Source organism: Archocentrus centrarchus, chromosome 13, assembly GCF_007364275.1.
Source record: "Archocentrus centrarchus isolate MPI-CPG fArcCen1 chromosome 13, fArcCen1, whole genome shotgun sequence".
Classification (NCBI taxonomy): Eukaryota; Metazoa; Chordata; class Actinopteri; order Cichliformes; family Cichlidae; genus Archocentrus; species Archocentrus centrarchus.
Window position 1 is genome coordinate 22443962 of NC_044358.1, and position 19888 is coordinate 22463849.

At 39.8% G+C, this 19888-nt stretch overlaps 2 pseudogenes; both read right to left on the minus strand.

Moving 5' to 3' along the window:
* Positions 1-353: 353 nt before the first annotated feature.
* On the minus strand, positions 354-3474 carry LOC115790456 (extracellular calcium-sensing receptor-like; annotated as a pseudogene).
* Positions 3475-15452: 11978 nt separating this feature from the next.
* Positions 15453-18622, minus strand: LOC115790458 (extracellular calcium-sensing receptor-like; annotated as a pseudogene).
* Between the last annotated feature and the right edge of the window lie 1266 nt (positions 18623-19888).

Sequence of the window (19888 nt, forward strand, 5' to 3'; positions counted from 1 at the left end):
AGTCCTTTACATATTATGACTTTCTTGTTTCCACCTAAATGTTTCAGTATTACCACATTATTACTAAGCTAAGCAATAATAGAAAGTGTTACCACAATTTGGTTTTGACATCTATGTTTATATATGTATCTCGCAATGTAATGGTAGTCCTTGTAACTTTTTGCATTTAAATATTAAAGTGAGTCCTAAATTAATTACTTCAAATACATTCTTTTTTTGTCTGTAATCAACTGCTGTAATCATAACTGGTTTTACATATTATTTTCATATATGTTTGAGGTTTTCTGGAAATGAACAAATCATATGTAAAATGAAATGAAAAATAAATTATACACACAAAAAAAAAACAAATTCTACTTTTTTTTCTTAATATTTGATCCCATAGTGTGTTTCTTCGTATTTTTCTCTGGCTTAAACAATATTATGTAACATTTAGGTGAAAGAATGCTAATTAACAAACCAAATGCTGAAGACAAAATTGCAAATATTTCCACAGCTACAGTAAACTTTCCAGGAGAGCTGATATATGCTGGGATGAATGTAATCCACACAGCACAGAATATTAGCATGCTGAATGTGATAAATTTGGCTTCATTAAAGTTATCAGGCAATTTTCTTGCCATAAATGCCAGGACCAAACAGATTATTGCAAGGATCCCTATGTATCCCAACACTGCATAAAAAGCAACCTCAGAGCCTGTGTTGCATTCCAAAACAATCATCTTAGTGCTGTATATAGTCAACATATGTGGGTGAGGTGGTTTTAATGTCAACCACAATACACATATTACTATTTGAATCAAAGTGCAGGAGCAAATTATGATTCTTTGCTGTGCATGACCAAACTTTCCAGCAGTTTTGTTGCCAGGAAATGTGGCTTTGAATGCTGTAACAACAACGATGGTTTTTCCCAAGATACAAGAAATGCAAAGTGCAAATGTCACACCAAAAGTGGTGTGGCGCAGCATGCATGTCCAGACTGTTGGTCTGCCAAGGAAAGTGAGAGGGCAAAGAAAACACAGAAAAAGAGAAAACAATAAGAAACAACTCAGCTCAAAGTTGCTGGCTTTTATCACAGGAGTTTCTCTGTAGTGGATAAAAACCACCATTGTGGCCAAGGAGAGAGAGGCCCCAAACAGAGATACAACTGTTAGAGCTATTCCCATGGGTTCGTGATATTTCAGAAACTCTATTGTTCTAGGGATGCACTCATCTTTTCTGTCACTGGACCAGTACTCCTTTGGACAAGGTGTGCAGTCTGCTGCACCTGATGAGGATAAACAGAAAGGGCGAGTGATGTACCCAGGTGTTGTGTTAGCAAAATATCAAGTTATACTTGAGAGAACAAAGTGTTAAAAATAATTTTAAAAATGAGTATTACATGTAGACACTAAACATGTAGTATTGTATTGTGCATAATTCATTTATTTTTGCATGCACACTTTTGATATTAGTCTGTCTACCTGTTGAGTTGGTTATAGTTCCATCAGCACAGGGTACACAGTCAAAACAACATGTAGGCTTTCCCTTAATCTGAGCTTTCCTGGTTCCCGCTGGACAAATATTAGAACATACTGATGTGGGCACCTGAGGGAAAAGAAATGTTGAAGCATTGTAACAGCGGTGCTCTTTTTTTCTTAACGCCAACATTCAAGAGAACACATAGCTGGGACACTATGAGAGTACTGTATGGGAAAAAAGAGAGATCGGGATTACTGTTTTCAGTGTCCTCCACACTATCTTCTCCTCTTGGATGCTGAGTTTGTAATCACCATTTGCAGCAGACACAAAATGACCCAGAGTCACATGTTGCACTGTTCCATTTATCAGCTGCCAGTTAATAACATCATAAAATGCAGGAGGGTCACCATTCTCATCAAAAAGCACCTTATCCCCAAATTGAGTTGTGAAATTCACCCTTTGTAAGCTATTACTGACCTGAAAAAGGAAGAGAGTATCATTAGATATATAAAAAAATGCTCATTTTTTTTTCAGTCAGTCAGAAGACTTTTAACTTTCAGTTGCACTATTTCTCACCTCCTTGGGCTGAATTTCTGAAAGATTCAAACATGGCTTCACTGTTTTTGCTCCAACTGGTTGGCAAAATACCAGCTGATGAAGGGCATGTGCGATAGCATAAACTGCTTTATACACATTATAGGTCGCTCTGAGCTCTGTGACATCGAAGAAAACATCCTGGGGATTCATGAATGTTTCATTGCCTGTACATCTTACACTTGTTGCCTCAGCATTTGTCTGCACTCCAGGTAAAACAGGTGTGCAACCCACCATAATCTCCCAGAATTCCCTCATAAAAGGTGAATGTGGATCTGTATAAGGACTAATACTTGTAAGAAACTGTTTTAGATTGGGAATGGATGTCTTCTGCATTACAAATCCAAGGGCTCCACCAAAAGCTGTGTAGATTTCAGGTGTGGAGAATCGAGGTGCTGTTATCAAGGTCACACAAGCAATCCACTGTATTCCTGTAATGTTCTGCTTCAAAATCTCTCTCATCAGAGGATAAAAGTCACCCTCAGCAGCAAAAGCCAAAATGACTTTAACAGTTGACTGTTTGATCATTTCCACAACTTCCAGAAACTTGTCCCTAGTGTAAGTACGTAGAACCGACCCAACAAAAGCAACACAAACCCCAAACTTTTCAACCTCTTTAGTAAAAGCAAGAACTCCATTACGACCATAATCATTGTCTGCCTGTATGGCTCCAATCCACTGCCATCCAAAATGTTTGACCAGTGCAGCCAAAGCTTTTGCTTCATAGTAGTCACTGGGGATTGTTCTAAAAAATGTAGGATATTTAGCTCTGTCACTCAGGCAAGAACATGTCGAGAAGTGACTTACCTACAGAAAAGAAGAGAATGCCAAAACAGTGTAAATGTAGTGCTACAGTGTATAGTACAGAAACATCAAATATCACACAAGCATCATAAAACAAGTAAGTTAATCTCTTACTATGGGCACATTAAATGGTCCAAGAATTCCAGCCACAGGTAATGACTGAGATGATCCTACGACAGCAGATATAGCTGGAGGGCAACGAGAAGTCACAGCTCCCTCTTCTATTCCACTAGCTAGTGTTAGTGCAGCACGTAAAGTATTTGTAGGGGAGTCACAAGAGTCAAGGATCCTATAGCCAAGAGATACATTTGGAAGTAGAGCAGGATCATTGTTGATTTCTTCAATAGCAAATATCACTGACACGGCCCATCGAAAAGCTCGCAGGTCAAATCTAAGAACATTTTAGTGATTGAAAAAAGTCATAAACTAACTGCTTCACATCTATATACAGTATAATGTCAATAATTAAAATACAAGTAAACATGCATGTATTACAAATATAAAAGACACTTATATTAAATCATACCCTGCACACTGCACTGTAGAAGGCTCCTTATCGAATGTAGAAGTGCTGAGTATCTCTTTGTTCAAAATTGGGAAGATCCCTCCGATCATTATGTCACCTTCCTTAAACAAACTTGGCATATCAAACCTGCCAAACAGCTCACAGCCAGATGCTGTGTTCATGCAGAGAACACAAAAAAATAAGAGAACACTTCTTTGCATGTTTGTGCTGTATTATCATATATGCATGAGAACACAGTTCTTATAACAACAGTATTGGATGTAGGCAGACCTTCTATCATTTCCCAAAGGACATAGTGATCTTAGATTGGTAAACTTGGCACAAGGAAAATAGTTACTATACTCATTATATATTTTAAATGCTAGTAATCTATTTTCTATCAAAAAGTATCGCAAACTACTTTGTTCATGCACACTAATCATAAAGAAATTTGAAAGGCTTGAGAATGTCATATCATTTCACAATCCTATTCAACCCTTTTTTCTACATAGAAACCAAGAGGAGCAAGAGTTAGCATTCAGAGTTAGTTCACTGTTTGTTTCTTGGAAAAACTAAAAGTCTGAATTGTCTTGTACAGCATAACACTGACTCACCATTAATGAAGATATTAATTGATGCATGACACTGCATGAATGGCAGATATGGTTAGTCTAATAGCATAATTGCCTAAGTCATATTTTGGCATATTTTGAGATACCTACCTATTTCTACTCTGCTAACAGTGTAGATTCATTTAGACAGATATCTCAATTTTGGCCAAAATATGACTTAGGCCATTATGCTATTAGGCTAATGATATATTAATATCATGACTTTAAGAATACCCCTGTTAAAATATTTATGTGGCATTATCACCAAGAACTGTTCAGTTATACTGTACTACTAAGTGGATTTTTTCACAACGATGCATGGTGAATATGTTGATAAGTGTACCATTGGTATGATCCCATTGCAAGATGGTCTGCAGTGGTATGGTTAAATCCATATCATTTCTACACACTTGGGCTCCTTACTGCATGTAGACCGTGATTTTTGTAAAACTTTCAGTGCGTACTTCCTATAGATGAAGGAGAATTCCTTAATTAAAACATAACCCAGTCTCTTATAAAGTTAGGGAATATATAGCCCAACTTCTCAAGAAGGGAGTCATCAAGGAGAGCACTAGTGCTTATTCATCACCCATTGTGCTTGTGTGAAAGGCTGATGGTAGTTTAAGGTTGTGTGTGGATTATAGGAAACTAAACTCTAAGACCAAGCGTGATGCGTTTTCTTTGCCTTGAATAGTTGAATGTTTTGATGCTTTGTCTGGTGCTGCATTTTTCTCTACCATTGATCTGGCCAGTGGCTACCATCACGTAGCAGTTCATAAAAAAAAAGAACAGGCATAAGACAGCCTTCAGAACTCCTTTTGGGTTGTTTGAGTATAACAGGCTGCCATGTGGTGTTTGTAATGGCCCAGCAACATTTCAGAGGCTCACGCAGGCCACTATGAGTTATTTGGTGTTCCAGATTATGCTTGTCTATTTGGATGACATTTTGGTTTATTCTCACACCTTTGAAGAGCATTTAAGCTGCCTCCAGACCATGTTTGCAGAGGCCAAGAGAGACAGGTTTGAAGGTTAAAAGTGGAAAAGTGTCAGTTTCTTCAGTCCTCTGTTCATTTCCTTGGGCATCAGGTCTCAGCTGAGGGCATAGGTGCTGACCCTGATAAGGTAGCTGCAGTACAACAGTGGCCTGTGCCAAAGTCTGTGAAAGATCTCCGATCATTTTTGGGTTTTTGCAGTTACTACAGGAGGTTTATACTAAGTTTTTCTCAGTTAGCTGGCCCTTTGCATGACTTGGTTAATGTCGCTATTAACGGGAATGTTCCATCCAGTCAAAGGAACTACATTATTCCCTCGCTACTTCGCTGTTCGCTTTTTGTGGACTCGCTGTTTCGCGGGTTTTCAATCAATATTAATGTAAAATATTTATTGCAGTATTTTCCCTGTTTAGCGGTACTCGTTCTTCACATGCGTAGTACAGTAATGTATATATTTGGTGTATAAGTGTGGGTGGAGGGTTTATAAAAACTTAAAATAGTGTATAACTACTAAAATAATGTATAAGTATTAAAATAAATATAGCGTCCCTACTTTGCGGATTTTCCTAGCTACTTTGCGGTGGTCCTGGAATGTAATACCCGCGATAAGTGAGGGATTACTGTATTCGACGACCAATGGACATCAGGGTGTCAACAGTCCTTTGAATTATTAAAAGAGAAACTCATTGGTTCCCCTTTGCTTGCTTATGCTGACTTCTCCCTTCCTTTCATTGTGGAGACAGATGTCAGCTGTTTGGGGCTGGGGGCTGTTCTCTATCAGATTCAGGGGGGCAAGAAGCGGGTAATAGCGTTGAGAAATGCAGAGAAAAATGATCAAAATTACAGCAACTTTTGGCTTTGAAATGGGCTGTGTCTGAAAAATTCAGGGGTTATCTTTTAGGCTCCAAATTTACTAAATTTGTCAGTGGTAACTGACAATAATCCCTTATGTCACCTGAATACTGCCAAGTTGGGTGCCATTGAACAATGATGGGTTGCACAATTGGCTATATTTGATTTTGATGTGCAGTACCACCCAGGTAAGAATAACACTGCTGCTGATGCCCTCTCTAGGCAGCCATTAGCAGGAGAGCCTCAGCCAGATGATGATCAGGAGTTTGATGGCTGTATATCAATCTGCAATGTCATCTGGAGGGGGACAATCTTGGGTGGGCCCCTACGAAACGCGCTCAGAGTTAGTATAGTGCACATTTTCTTGTATGGTGTATCTCTGTGGATTTTATTGTAGCTGATATTTTGTTATCTTGTTGGAACAGGAAACTGAACCGCTACAGTTGTTGGTACACTCAATTAGGGATTTGTTGTTTCTTTAAGGTTTTTAAGCTGTTTTAAAGAGCTGTTTGTTTTGAATGAAGAACCTTTTTTTATATATAACGTGTTTTGTCTTGAGCTCCTTTGGCCAGACACCACACAGGTAAGGGTTTATTGGCAATTAGTGCCATAAAGGATACTTTCCAGTCAACAAACTTTAGAGGGTCACCACTAAAGATAGCTAGTTTAGGTACCGGAAGTCGGTTTAAGGTACGGGAGTTTGCAAGAGTTTCAGCTAACCTCAGTTTTTCTCGTTCTGCACTGGTGTGGGTGATGCTTAAATGATGGAGACAACAGATTTAAGGAGGGCTGTGGTATGCTGACAGGGTCATTTAAAGCATTTTCCAAGTTGTGGCAAGATGCTAGATCAGTTTTCAAGGTCGTTTAAAGTGCTTAAAGCTCTTACTCGTGCTGCTGCTATTTTCACTTCACCGTCTGCCTTTAACTGTTGTAGTTTAATTTTTTTTCCTGCTCAAGCCTTGACTTTGTTTCTACTTCTTGTTTTAACTTTGCCAGTGCCTCATTTTCCTTTAATTTCCATTCATTCTCCATTTGGTTGACTTTAGTTTGCTGTGCAGGCATCTCGTGTGGCCTTTTCTTGTTCTATTTTAGCTGCAAATTCAGCTTCTGCCTCACAACAGCTTGCAGAATCTGTCTTTGAGTATGTAACTTAACCACCTGGAAATTATGTTTTTGTATCACCAAACACAGAGCCATAGTCATTTTTGTTTAGCATCACCCTTACTCCTTCCTTTTCGAGATGATCATTGAAAGGCTGATCAATATTTTCTTGTCGTTTAGCAATAAGCTCATAAATGTTCGTTGTAAGCACAGTACAGGCATCCATTTTTTTGACTATATTTGGGGTAATGTTTTCGTTGTGGCGAATGGGCTCATAATATTGTTGTACAACTGCATGCTTGTCCCTTATGTCATGGCTGGCACTGTTTAAATCTTCGGGTGAGCAGAAAGCCTTGAGTTTTGTTCTGATTTCTTTAGCTGACTCCTTCCAAGAGTTATATGCTCTGTTAAATGCCTTTTCACTTTTCTTTGCATCTTGTTCATGGATTTCCTTGCCCTTTTCGGTTAGGCATCTTTCACGACTGCTGGATCTCGCTACTTGCTGCTTTACATTGTTGGGTTCTTCAGCAGGGCACCACATTTTGTTCCTTTAGTGCAGGGATCCTTTAGTCCAGGCCTCGAGGTCTGGTGTCCTGCAGGTTTTAGATGTGTCCCTGATCCAACACACCAGATTCAAATGGCTGAATTACCTCCTCAGTATGCAGTCAAGTTCTCCAGAGTCCTGCTAATGACTTCTATATTTGACTCAGGTGTGCTGGATCTGGGACGCATCTAAAACCTGCAGGACACCAGACCTCGAGGCCTGGATTTGAGGATCCCTGCTTTTGTGTGTGTGTGTGTGTGTGTGTGTGTGTGTGTGTGTGTGTGTGTGTGTGTGTGTGTGTGTGTGTGTGTGTGTGTGTGTGTGTTTGCTCTGTGTAGTAATGTCTGGACTTAAATTTGAATGAGTGTTGCTTTAACTTTAAGACTATTTAGGAAACAACACTCAGATATGTAAACCATGTAGGTACACAAGTTAGCAACCACACTGACTGTAAATACTGCTGATATATCACAAGTTACTTTGGAACATAAACGACCCATACAATTTAAGGAATAGCATTTACCTGGTGCACATACACTGTAGCTTTAAAATAGTAAAACCACAACTGTATTTGAGGCATTAAACTCTGAATTAGCAGTGTTCTAGCTATTGGTTGATAGCCAAGCACTACACCAGGCTGAGACGCCCTGGCGCTGGGCTGAGGATTTCACCTTCACTTTCGGAGCTCTGCTGTCACTGCATTTAGCAAACAGGAGCGTGCCCCGCGGACTCCGCCCCAGCTAGATCGCTGCTTTTATCGCTGCTTGCACCTGTATTATTTCACTGCAATTTCACTGCGAGGAGATGTAAGAGGAAAAACGAAGATCAAATGAAAATTTCAGGAATGATTTAGCACGAGTAGATCATTGCTTACAAGTATTTTCCATGCCTCCATTGTGCTGTGAGTGTGCGTGTGTGGCTGCGCTCACTTTTTGCTCGCTGTTCAGAGAATGCCAGCTGTTATTTTTTCTTTACATCAGCTGTAGCCACCAGAACAATCACTATAACCACAGTTTGCTAGCAGGGGCTGTCATAGCACTAGCAATCGCTTGGTGACGGACGCCCTCCTTCCTCAGTATCGAGGGGCTCGGTCAGAATATTTTTTTATGCTTTAATCCCTAATTGGTGACTAAAAACAGACCTGCAGTAGAAACGTACCGTATTTTGCGGACCATAAGGCGCATTGCATTATAAGGCGCAATATGAATGAACGAGTCTATTTTGATACATAAGGTGCACCAGGTTATAAGGTGCATGATAAAGCATATGTAGAGCGAAACAAAAGCATCAGGTATGTTGAACTTTATTCAACTCATTCACAATAACTCAGAACATTATTCAGTTGTAGCAAATACAGAAAAATACACTCTCATTTTAAATCCATCTAACACAAATCCATCAAATTCCTCATCTTTAGTGTCTGAGTTTAACAGTTGGGCGATTTTTGGCATCAAGCATGCCGGGTTCCCTCTCGTCATTATCCGAGTCAGTCTCGACGTTACTTTTTTGTTTTGGTTGCGGCACACAGCATATTTAATTGTTAATAAAAGAGTACCTTTTGCTGGCAAGCTCTCGCCATCTTCTTCAACGTCTTAACAAACGCAATATATTTTTTATTAATGAAGGTAAGAACAAGTCATTTCTTCATTTTATATACTGTATAAGCCCTTCACAAATCCTGTGCACTGTTATAAGCCAAGAAAACATACAGCGCTCGTACTGCGTCCCTTCATACACTGTGGCATCGCCCTGATCTCTCTTTCGCACCAAGTGGGACAGCACACACCCCCAGACCTCGATTCGTCCTTGAGCGACTTCTAGCAATTTTTGACAGTCCACAGCGAGTTTTGTTGCACAAAAAAGTTGCCAACAGTGCCGGCTGCCGATCTCCAGATTACGCACAAAAATACGGGCCAGCATAGATGAAAATAGACCAAATCCATCATAGTTTTAAGCGGTTTACTGCGTAAGGTTTCCATTTTTGGAAGAATGGTTCCACTTCTTGCTGAATTTATCTCTGGCAGCTTTGGCACACCCAGCTTGTTCCTGTCAAATATCGTTAGTAGAGTAATTTTGTGAATCGATGATGGCCTATTTTACAGAATTCAATGAGGCATTTGAACTGATCCACCAGACCAGAGGCCATATCGCTGCAGACCATGGAATGGTGCAGTGGTGTGGATGTCTCAGTCACACCCATGCACCATTCCATGGTACAGTGGTGTGGATGGTGCAGTGGTGTGGATGCCTCAGCCATCGGCGGTTCAAGAGTTCATACATATAAAGTGCACCGGATTATAAGGCGTGCTGCTGATTTTTGAGAAAATCCAAGGATTTTAAGTGTGCCTTATAGTGCGAAAAATACGGTAATTTGGAGGATGCTTGTGAATAAAAACCATCCACCGCTGTTTGTTTCACACAGAGAAAAACTGCAGTATGGAAGTTAAAATGTGTAGATGAATTGTTAATACAAAATTTTATCTTATCCGGTTATTTGATGGAATAATCGATAGAATACTCAATTACTAAAATAATCGATAGTTGCAGCCCTACTTGTATTCAAAAAGCCATAGTCAACCATTACTTTTCAGCACCAGTGGCGCGATGAAAGGCCTTCAAGAAAAAAACTACAATTCTCAGGAAGATAATGTCATTTACAACATGGTGGCTGATATTCCAATATAGGAAATGCTTTTAGCAGCTGATTGATAAAACATTTGAATTATGTTTTTGTTTATGCTTTTTACGTGATTTCTGCAAACCCATTAGTGGAAGTGAATGGCACTCTTGGGCACATTAAATGCATGATAAATAAGTGTAACTCTTCTGGATTATATGCAAAAATTATCACTCTATTGCTCTAATAAGGCCTGGGTTAGCGTTCTGCGTCAGTCCTACGTACATAACCGAAAATCCTCTCTGAACCTAACCTGACATGCACCTCGAGAAATGTAACTACAAATTCACAAAGACTGTGATTAGGCATCAGAGGTGTTTTCTGCAAGGGTCCAACATTGGGGGGGGTTGAGCTCTCTGCCCATTTATTTATTAAATCGTTTACTTTTCTAAAAGGATTCAGGAGATTTTGGGTTAATTAGAAATGTATTAGAAATACATTGTAATGCTTTTACTATGTATTTATTTAACTTTCTTTGTATTTACTCTGCACCTTCAACAATTAAGAAAAGGCTTACATTTTTCACATTTCTTCTAACAGTAACAAATATCTTTCATGAACCTGTTTTGTTTTACTACCACTTTTGCAGCCCCTCATTCCACTTTTAAAGAAACTGTTTTAATTTGGCCTGCCAAATATAATAAATACAATATTTTACAGCAGTCTGTTCTCCACTGAGCATGTGAGAGTTTAATGCAATCTTTACTATTAAACACGTTCTGTAGAGAAAAAGGTTTGAACTTGATGTGTTTAAAATATATCAACTCTCATCCTGGAACTTTCATCTTCAGTCCTGTTATCAGTAATAATATTAGTTATTACTAACTACAGTAAATAAATAAAATGTTATTTGTGTATTCACTTGAGTAAAACTATATACTTGTTTAATGAGTTTAGTTTATTACATATTACAAGTATTGTACTGTGCCGCCTGTGCGCAAATAACCACTTTTATCTTCTTTTTCTTTTGATTCATTGTCAGATTAGGAGGAGCAGGGAGTAGCAGGTCTAACAGAGCTAGCTAAAATACCTAAACCGGTGTGTCTGATACGCAGCGGCATAGTTATTAAATCATTAGCTAACAATACATATGCATTTACCTCATTTTGATTTTTATTTCCAAGGGGGTGTTGTCAACCAACAATGAAAAATTGTTGGTTGTCCACTTTTTGGCACTCTTCATTTTTTCGAGCTACACCCACTCCCAGCAGCTGCTTCCACAAGCAAAAGGTGATCCAGCTGCTTGGTAGAGAAAGCGGGTTGGGTGATACCAAGTTTTTCTGGGGAGAGGGGGGGGTTACATTACCAAATGATTCAACATGCTAGTATTTTACCCAAAATTGATAATGAATAAAGAAAAATAACATGTTATTCATGTAAGATGTTTTTTGTAAATCAAAATGATGTGACTTTATTGGGGGGGGGGGGGGGGGGGGGGGGGCACACCCTTCCCCCCCAATGGGAGAGGGGCGCTGGGCTGAAAAAAATTTCTGGCTAGAAGCCTGGGCCTTGCTAAAACGCTCATTCATCGGGCTGAGGATTTCACTGCTTCATACTTGGAACTCTGCTGTCACTGCATTTAGCAAACAGGAGCGCACCCCGAGGACTCCGCCCAGGCTAGGTTGCTGCTATTATTGCTGCTTGCGCCTGTTTCATTTCATTGCAATTTGCAATCTACCACAGAGCACAGGTAGTTTCATTCCCAATATGAACGCGTGATCTCGCTACGGTCATGCGTGCACTTGATTTGGAAAAAACGACACTTTAACACAAGTGGATTGCTGACAAGTTTTTCCACACCCCGACTGCTCTGTGCTGTGAGTGTGCATGTGTGTGTTGTGCTCACTATGCAGAGAATGTCAGCTGTTATTTTTTCTTTACTTCAGCTGTAGCCACCAGAAAGAATCACTATAACCAGTTTGCTAGCAGGGGCTGTCATTAGCACTGCCGGAAGCCCCCACCCCCTCCTCTTCACCCCCCCTTCAGTACCGAGGGGCACCGTCAAAAATGATTTTTATGCCTTAATCCCTGATTAGTGACTAAAAATAGACCTGAAGTAGAAATGTAATTTGGAGGATGCTTGTGAATAAAAAGAATTACAGCATTAAGCTCATGCAGCTCACAGTTTTTCAACAAAAACACAACAGCTGTTTTACGTGCAGTCTGTCGGCAGCGCAAAGAGGCGGAGCCGTTACTGAGACGATTAGGTCAGGTGGGGCAACCAGGAAAGTGCTGGAGAACCTTCATCAACCACCTGATCACCAACATGAAGAGAACTTTGTAGCTGCTCCATCCACCTTGTTTCACACAGAGAAACATCTGCAGTATGGAAGTTTAAATATGCAGATGAATTGTTAATACAAAAATTATTTCTTATCCGATTAAGTGATGGAATAATCGATAGAATCCTCGATAACTGAAATAATCAATAGTTGCAGCCCTACTTGTATTCAGAAAGCCATAGTCAAACATTACATTTCAGCACCAGTGGAGCTGTGAAAGGCCTTCAAGAAAAAACCACAGGTCGCTGATATTCAAATGTAGGAAATGCTTTTGCAGCTGATTGATAAAAGATCTGGATTATGTTTTTTTTTCTGTGTGTATGATTTCTGCAAACCCATTAGTGGAAGTGAACGGCACTCTGAGACACATTAAACTGTTAACTGCAGCACCAAAATCACCTGAAAAACTACATAACGCCCTCTGGTTATTATTTGTTCTGGAAAACCCATTTCTTAACATGATTGGCCGAATGAAGTGCCATTCAAAATGGGAGGGTCTAGCCTGCCATATAACTTGAACTACAAATGTCTGGCGGACAGGACATGGCCAGTTAAGAGGGTTAAATGCATGATATAAAAGTGTAACTTCTGGATTATATGCAAAAATTATCACTATCAATCTAATAAGACCTGATTTAGAGTTCTGCATTGGTCCTACAAACATAACCGACACGCACCTCGAGAAATGTAACTACACGTCCAAACTGTGATTGCTGCCTAGGCTTCAGAGGTGCTTTCTGGTTACATACGCAATTAACGAGCAGGAGCAGCATTTAGCAGTTAGCATTAGCTTGCTAATTAGCATTAGCATCACCCCACCCCAACCTGGGTTGAAAAGAAATTCTGGCTATAAGCCTGATTAGGTCATTTGATCTTGTTATCAGCAAAGTGCTTACGGAGTATAATACCTGAACCTTTGTGAATAACCAAGTCAGAGTTGAAGAATGGTGAGGAAGGAGTAATCATTCTTGATAAGAGCAGAGTCTGTCTTGGCTGACGCACAGGCCTCACTTGACTAACACGTGGGTTGCGCTGATCTACTGTGGGACTTTCACTCAGCGATGATTTTTCATCGTAGCAGTCCCTCAGACCCAAGAAAACACGGAGAGCCTTGACGGGTGCAGTGGATTCACATTTACTTCATTCAAACCCAAATACTGCTGGAGTGCACCAAATACACAGTGAAAACTAAAAGAAAACATAAAATACATTTGATTAGGTGCCTTTGATTGACTCAGAACATGAATACATAAAGTGCAAACCTTGTGAACTCTAAACATGTACCTCGCTCCGCTGTCCAAGGGCTGCAAGGTGATCATGTTGTTAAAGTTCATGCTGTGCTGCTACGAATCACTATTGCCAACTCCTCAGCAAGGAACGTAGCTATTGGCTGTCCTAAAAGTCGCTAGAAGTTGCTATATGATGTCATCACCTAATTTGCATAATTGTGCAATCCAGGCTGTAGGAGAGAGGAATAACATCTTTGGAGAGACAAAAGTGAAGAAAAAACACCCCTGAATATGTTTAGAACTACTAGGGCTGGGGAATATCGACCAAAATAATATCTCGATATTTTTACCTGAATGGTGATATACGACATTTGATATTTTTTTCTTCCCAAAGATATAAACAAAAAGGCACTTCTGAGTCAAACCTACATGTCCCAAATGTCACACAGACACTTTTAACATTCAGCTGTAGATGTACATGAGAAATTGCTCAAAAATAAACCACTGGCATATTTAAATAATAATGCTCCTCAAATAAATTAATGATTTTTTTTTCCATAACAAAACACTTGCAGCCATGCTATTAAAATGTAAACAGAAAAGAAACAGAGCAAAAATAGCAAAAGGGTGACTTATTCTGTAAAAAGCCAGTCTGCAGTGAAGTAGACTTCACCAAAGTCCTTCCTCCTGTGTAAGATAACAAAAAATGTAAACAGACTGAATGAACAAACTTCCATTCTTCAGTCGGCAGGATTTCAGCTAGCTCAATAAATCCATAGACATATGCGCTGACGTATCACAGCAATGGGCCCACCCGCTCAACGCGGTGTGGTATCCACCGGCTGCATCACGAGGACACGAACAGACCCACTTCCACTATTAAGGTCACGTGACTTACGGCACATACCAACAGCCAGGTACTCTGAACAGACGCAGTATGAAGGCTGTATGTACACAAAACACGGCGATAACGGAGGATTTCAGGTTAACAAAAAACTCTCCTGAAGTCGCTGACGTCACCGGGAAAACTCGCTAAATTTGTCGCTAGTCCCCTTTTGGAAAAAAAATCACTAGGGGGTTCTGGAAAGCCGCTAAATCTAGCAACAAGGTCCCCAAGTTGGCAACACTGTTATGAATCCTCATTGAGCTCCGTTCTGACGAATGTGCACTACCAGTCCCGATTGACAAAGATGAAGAGCATCTTCCTCTTCCTCTCGTCTGAGGAATAATCCATCCATCCATCCATTCGCTTCCGCACATCCTGTTAAGGGTCGCGGGGGGGCTGGAGCCTATCCCAGCTGTCATAGGGTGAGAGGCAGGGTACACCCTGAACAGGTCGCCAGCCTGTTGCAGGGCCAACACGGAGTGACAGACAACATTTCACACTCACATTCACGCACTCAGTCACACCTATGGGCAATTTAGATTAGCCAGTTGACCTAACCCCAGTAAGTGCATGTCTTTGGAATGTGGGAGGAAACCGGAGTACCCGGAGGAAACCCACGCAAGCACGGGAGAACAATGCAAACTCCACACAGAGAGAGGGAGAGGCCTGGGCCAGGTGGAATCGAACCCAGGCCTTCCAGATGGTATTCTAACTGTGAGGCAGCAGTGCTAACCACTGCACCACTGTGCTGCCCCCTGCGGAATAATCCAGCCCCGAATACTGATTGACAGAAAATGCACCAAAACCACTCTAACTCTTGTTTTTTGTGAAGGCACAGCTCATTACCAACTAGGCTGCAGCACCCTCGTACCAACATAGACTGGACTTATAAAAACAGAATGGACATTTACACTCTAGAATAATATTTTTTTAATGTTTCCTTTTCCAATGACAACTTTCTTGGTATTATTTTCTGGCTTAATCAATATTATGTAACACTTAGGTGTAAAAATGCAAATTAATAAACCAAATGCTGAAGACAAAATTGCAAATATTTCCACAGCTACAGCAAATTTTCCAGGAGAGCTGATATATGCCGGGATGAACGTAATCCACACAGCACAGAATATCAGCATGCTGAATGTGATAAATTTGGCTTCATTAAAGTTATCAGGCAATTTTCTTGCCATAAATGCCAGGACCAAACAGATTATTGCAAGGATCCCTATGTATCCCAACACTGCATAAAAAGCAGCCGCAGAGCCTGTGTTGCATTCCAATACAATCATCTATTGCTGTATGTGAACACCATATCTGGGGTAAGGTGGGTTTAATGTCAGCCACAATAACATATACTATTTGAATCAAAGTGCAGGAACAAATAATAATTCTTTGCTGTGCATGAACCAAACTTTTGAGCAGTTTTGTTGCCAGGAAATGTGGCTTGAATGCTGTAACAACAACGATGGTTTTTCCCAAGATACAAGAAATGCAAAGTGCAAATGCCACACCCAAAAGTGGTGTGGCGCAGCATGCATGTCCAGACTGTTGGTCTACCAAGGAAAGTGAGAGGGCAAAGAAAACACAGAAAAAGAGAAAACAATAAGAAACAACTCAGCTCAAAGTTGCTGGCTTTTATCACAGGAGTTTCTCTGTAATGGATGTAAACCACCATTGTGACCAAGGAGAGAGAGGCCCCAAACAAAGATACAACTGTCAGAGCTATTCCCATGGGTTCGTGATATTGTAGGAACTCGATTTTTTTAGGAATACACTCATCTTTCTTCTCATTGGACCAGTACTCCTTTGGACAAGGTGTGCAGTCTGCTGCACCTGTTGAGGATAAACAGTAATGGTGAATAATTTATATTGGCACCATGTTAGCCAAAGATCAAACTTGCCAGAAAAAAAACCAAAAAAAAAAAAAAAAACTTACTATAGTGCTGTAACACACGTTTTTTTTTTTTTTTTTTTTTTTATTCCATATATGCAGACACAAAATTTGTGATATTACTGTATATTGTGCATGATTGATTTGATATGGCATATATACTTTTGATATTGTTCTGTCTACCTGTTGAGTTGGCTATAGTTCCATCAGCACAGGGTATACAGTCAAAACAACATGTAGGTTTTCCTTTAATCTGTGCTTTCCTGGTTCCAACTGGACAAACATTAGAACATACTGATGTGGGAACCTGAGGGAAATGAAATGTTGAAGTATTATAGCAATGATAGAGCTGTGTTCTCTTGATCTTAATGTCACCAGTCAAGAGAACACATGGTGCAGCTACTATAAGTGTACTGCATGGAAAAAAAGAGATTACTGTTTTCCCTGTCCTCCACACTATCCTGTCCTCCTGGATGCTGAGTTTGTAATCACCATTTGCAGCAGACACAAAATGACCCCAGTGTCACATGGTGCACTTTTCCATTTATCAGCTGCCAATTAACAATATCATAAGAAGCAGGAGGGTCGCCATTCTCATCAAAAACACTTGATCCCCAAACTGATTTGTGAAATTCACCCTTTGTAAACTATTACTGACCTGAAAAGGAAGAGAGTATCATTAGAAACTTATAAATGGTCTTTTTTTTTTTTTTTTGTGAGTCAGAAGACTTTTAACTTTCAGTTGCACTATTTCTCACCTCCTTGGGCTGAATTTCTGAAAGATTCAAACATGGTTTCCCTGTTTTTGCTCCAACTGGTTGGCAAAATACCAGCTGATGAAAGGCATGTGCAATAGCATAAACTGCTTTATACACATTATAGGTCACTCTGAGCTCTGTGACATCAAAGAAAGGATCCTGGAAATTCATGAATGTTTCATTGCCTGTACATCTTACATTTGTTGCCTCAGCATTTGTCTGCACTCCAGGTAAAACAGGCGTGCAACCCACCATAATGTCCCAGAATTCCCTCATAATAGGTGAATGTGGATCTGTATGAGGATTAAGCCTTAAAAGGAACTCTTTTAGATCAGGAATAGGCATCATATGCACATCAAACCCCACGGCTCCACCAAAAGCTGTGAAAATTTCAGGTGTAGATGAATGCGGTGCTGTTATCCAAGCCTCACTAGCAATCCACTGTATTCCTGTAATGTTCTGGTTCACAACTTCTTTCATCAGAGGATTTAAGTCACCCTCAGCAGCAAAAGCCAAAATGACTTTAACAGTTGACTGTTTGATAATTTCCACAACTTCCAGATATTTATCTCTTGTGTAAGTACGTAGAACCGACGCAACAAAAGCGACACAACCCCCAAACTTTTCAACCTCTTTAGTAAAAGCAAGAACTCCATTACGACCATAATCATTGTCTGCCTGTATGGCTCCAATCCACTGCCATCCAAAATGTTTGGCCAGTGCAGCCAAAGCTTTTGCTTCATAGTAGTCACTGGGGATTGTTCTAAAAAATGTAGGATATTTAGCTCTGTCACTCAGGCAAGCACATGTCGAGAAGTGACTTACCTACAGAAAAGAAGGGAATGCCAAAACAGTGTAAATGTAGTGCTACAGTGTATAGTACAGAAACATCAAATATCACACAAGCATCATAAAACAAGCAAGTTAATCTCTTACTATGGGCACATTAAATGGTCCAAGAGTTCCAGCCACAGGTAATGACTGGGATGATCCTACGACAGCAGATATAGCTGGAGGGCAACGAGAAGTCACAGCTCCCTCTTCTATTTCACTAAGTAGTGTTATTGCAGCACGTAAAGCATTTGTAGGAGATTCACAAGAGTCAAGGATCCTATAGCCAAGAGATATGTTGGAAGTAGAGCAGGATCATTGCTGATTTCTTCAATAGCAATATCACTGACAGGGCCCATCGAAAAGCTCGCAGGTCAAATCTAAGAACATTTTAGTGATTGAAAAAAGTCATAAACTAACTGCTTCACATGTTTATACAGTACAATGTCAAGAATTAAAACACAAATAAACATGCATGCATGACAAATGGAAAAGCCACTTGTATTAAATCATACCCTGCACACTTCGCTGTAGAAGGCTCCTTATCGAATGTAGAAGTGCTGAGTATCTCTTTGTTCAAAATTGGGAAGATCCCTCCGATCATTATGTCACCTTCCTTAAACAAACTTGGCATATCAAACCTGCCAAACAGCTCACAGCCAGATGCTGTGTTCATGCAGAGAACACAAAGAAATAAGAGAATACTTCTTTGCATGTTTGTGCTGTATTATCATATATGCATGAGAACACAGTTCTTATAACAACAGTATTGGATGTAGGCAGACCTTCTATCATTTCCCAAAGGACATAGTGATCTTAGATTGGTAAACTTGGCACAAGGAAAATAGTTACTATACTCATTATATATTTTAAATGCTAGTAATCTATTTTCTGTCAAAAATTATCTCAAACTAATTTGTTCATGCACATTAATCATAAAGAAATTTGAAAGACTTGAGAATATCATGTCATTTCACATTCATTTCACAATCCTATTCAACCCTTTTTTCTACATAGAAACCAAGAGGAGCAAGAGTTAGCATTCAGAGTTAGTTTAGCATTTGTTTTTTAGAAAAACTAAAAGTCTGAATTTTCTTGTACAGCATAACACTGACTCACCATTAATGAAGATATTACTTGATGCATAACACTACATGAATGGCAGATATATTAATATCATGAATTTAAGAATACCCCCATTAAAATATTTATGTGGCACTATCACTAAGAACTGTTCAGTTGTCCTGTATTACTAAGTGGATTTTTTCACAAAGCTTCATGGTGAATATGTTGATGAGTATACCATTGGTATGATCCCATTGCAAGATGGTTGTATGGTTAAGTCCATATCATTTCTACACACTTGTGCTCCGTACTGCATGCAGAATGTGATTTTTGTAAAAAAAACTTTCAGTGCACACTTCCGACAGATGAAGGAGGATTCCTTAACTAAAACATAACCTAGTCTCTTATAAAGTACACAATTGTCATTTAATATTTAACTATTTTACTGTTGTCTTGGTATATAGTGTTATTGTCATGGTCCGGGGTCCTTTGGACCATGTGTGTTTTGTTTTTGCTTTATCTTGTCTGTTCTGTTCTGGGTTTCTTTTGGTTGTGGGGTTTATTTAGTTATTCCTAGTTCCTTGTGTTCTTCCAGTATTCTGTGTCAGGTCTGTGTCTCTGTTCCCGCGTCATACTTCCTGTTTTATTTTGATAGTCGTGCAGTCCCTGTCTGTCGTGTTTAGTTTTGCTTCCCTGGTCTCGTCAGTGTTATTAGCATCACCTGTGTTACCACCTGTTTCCACCTCCATCATTAGCCCGCCTGTGTATTTAAGTCTGTGTTTCCAGTGCCTGTTGTCTTCGTCTG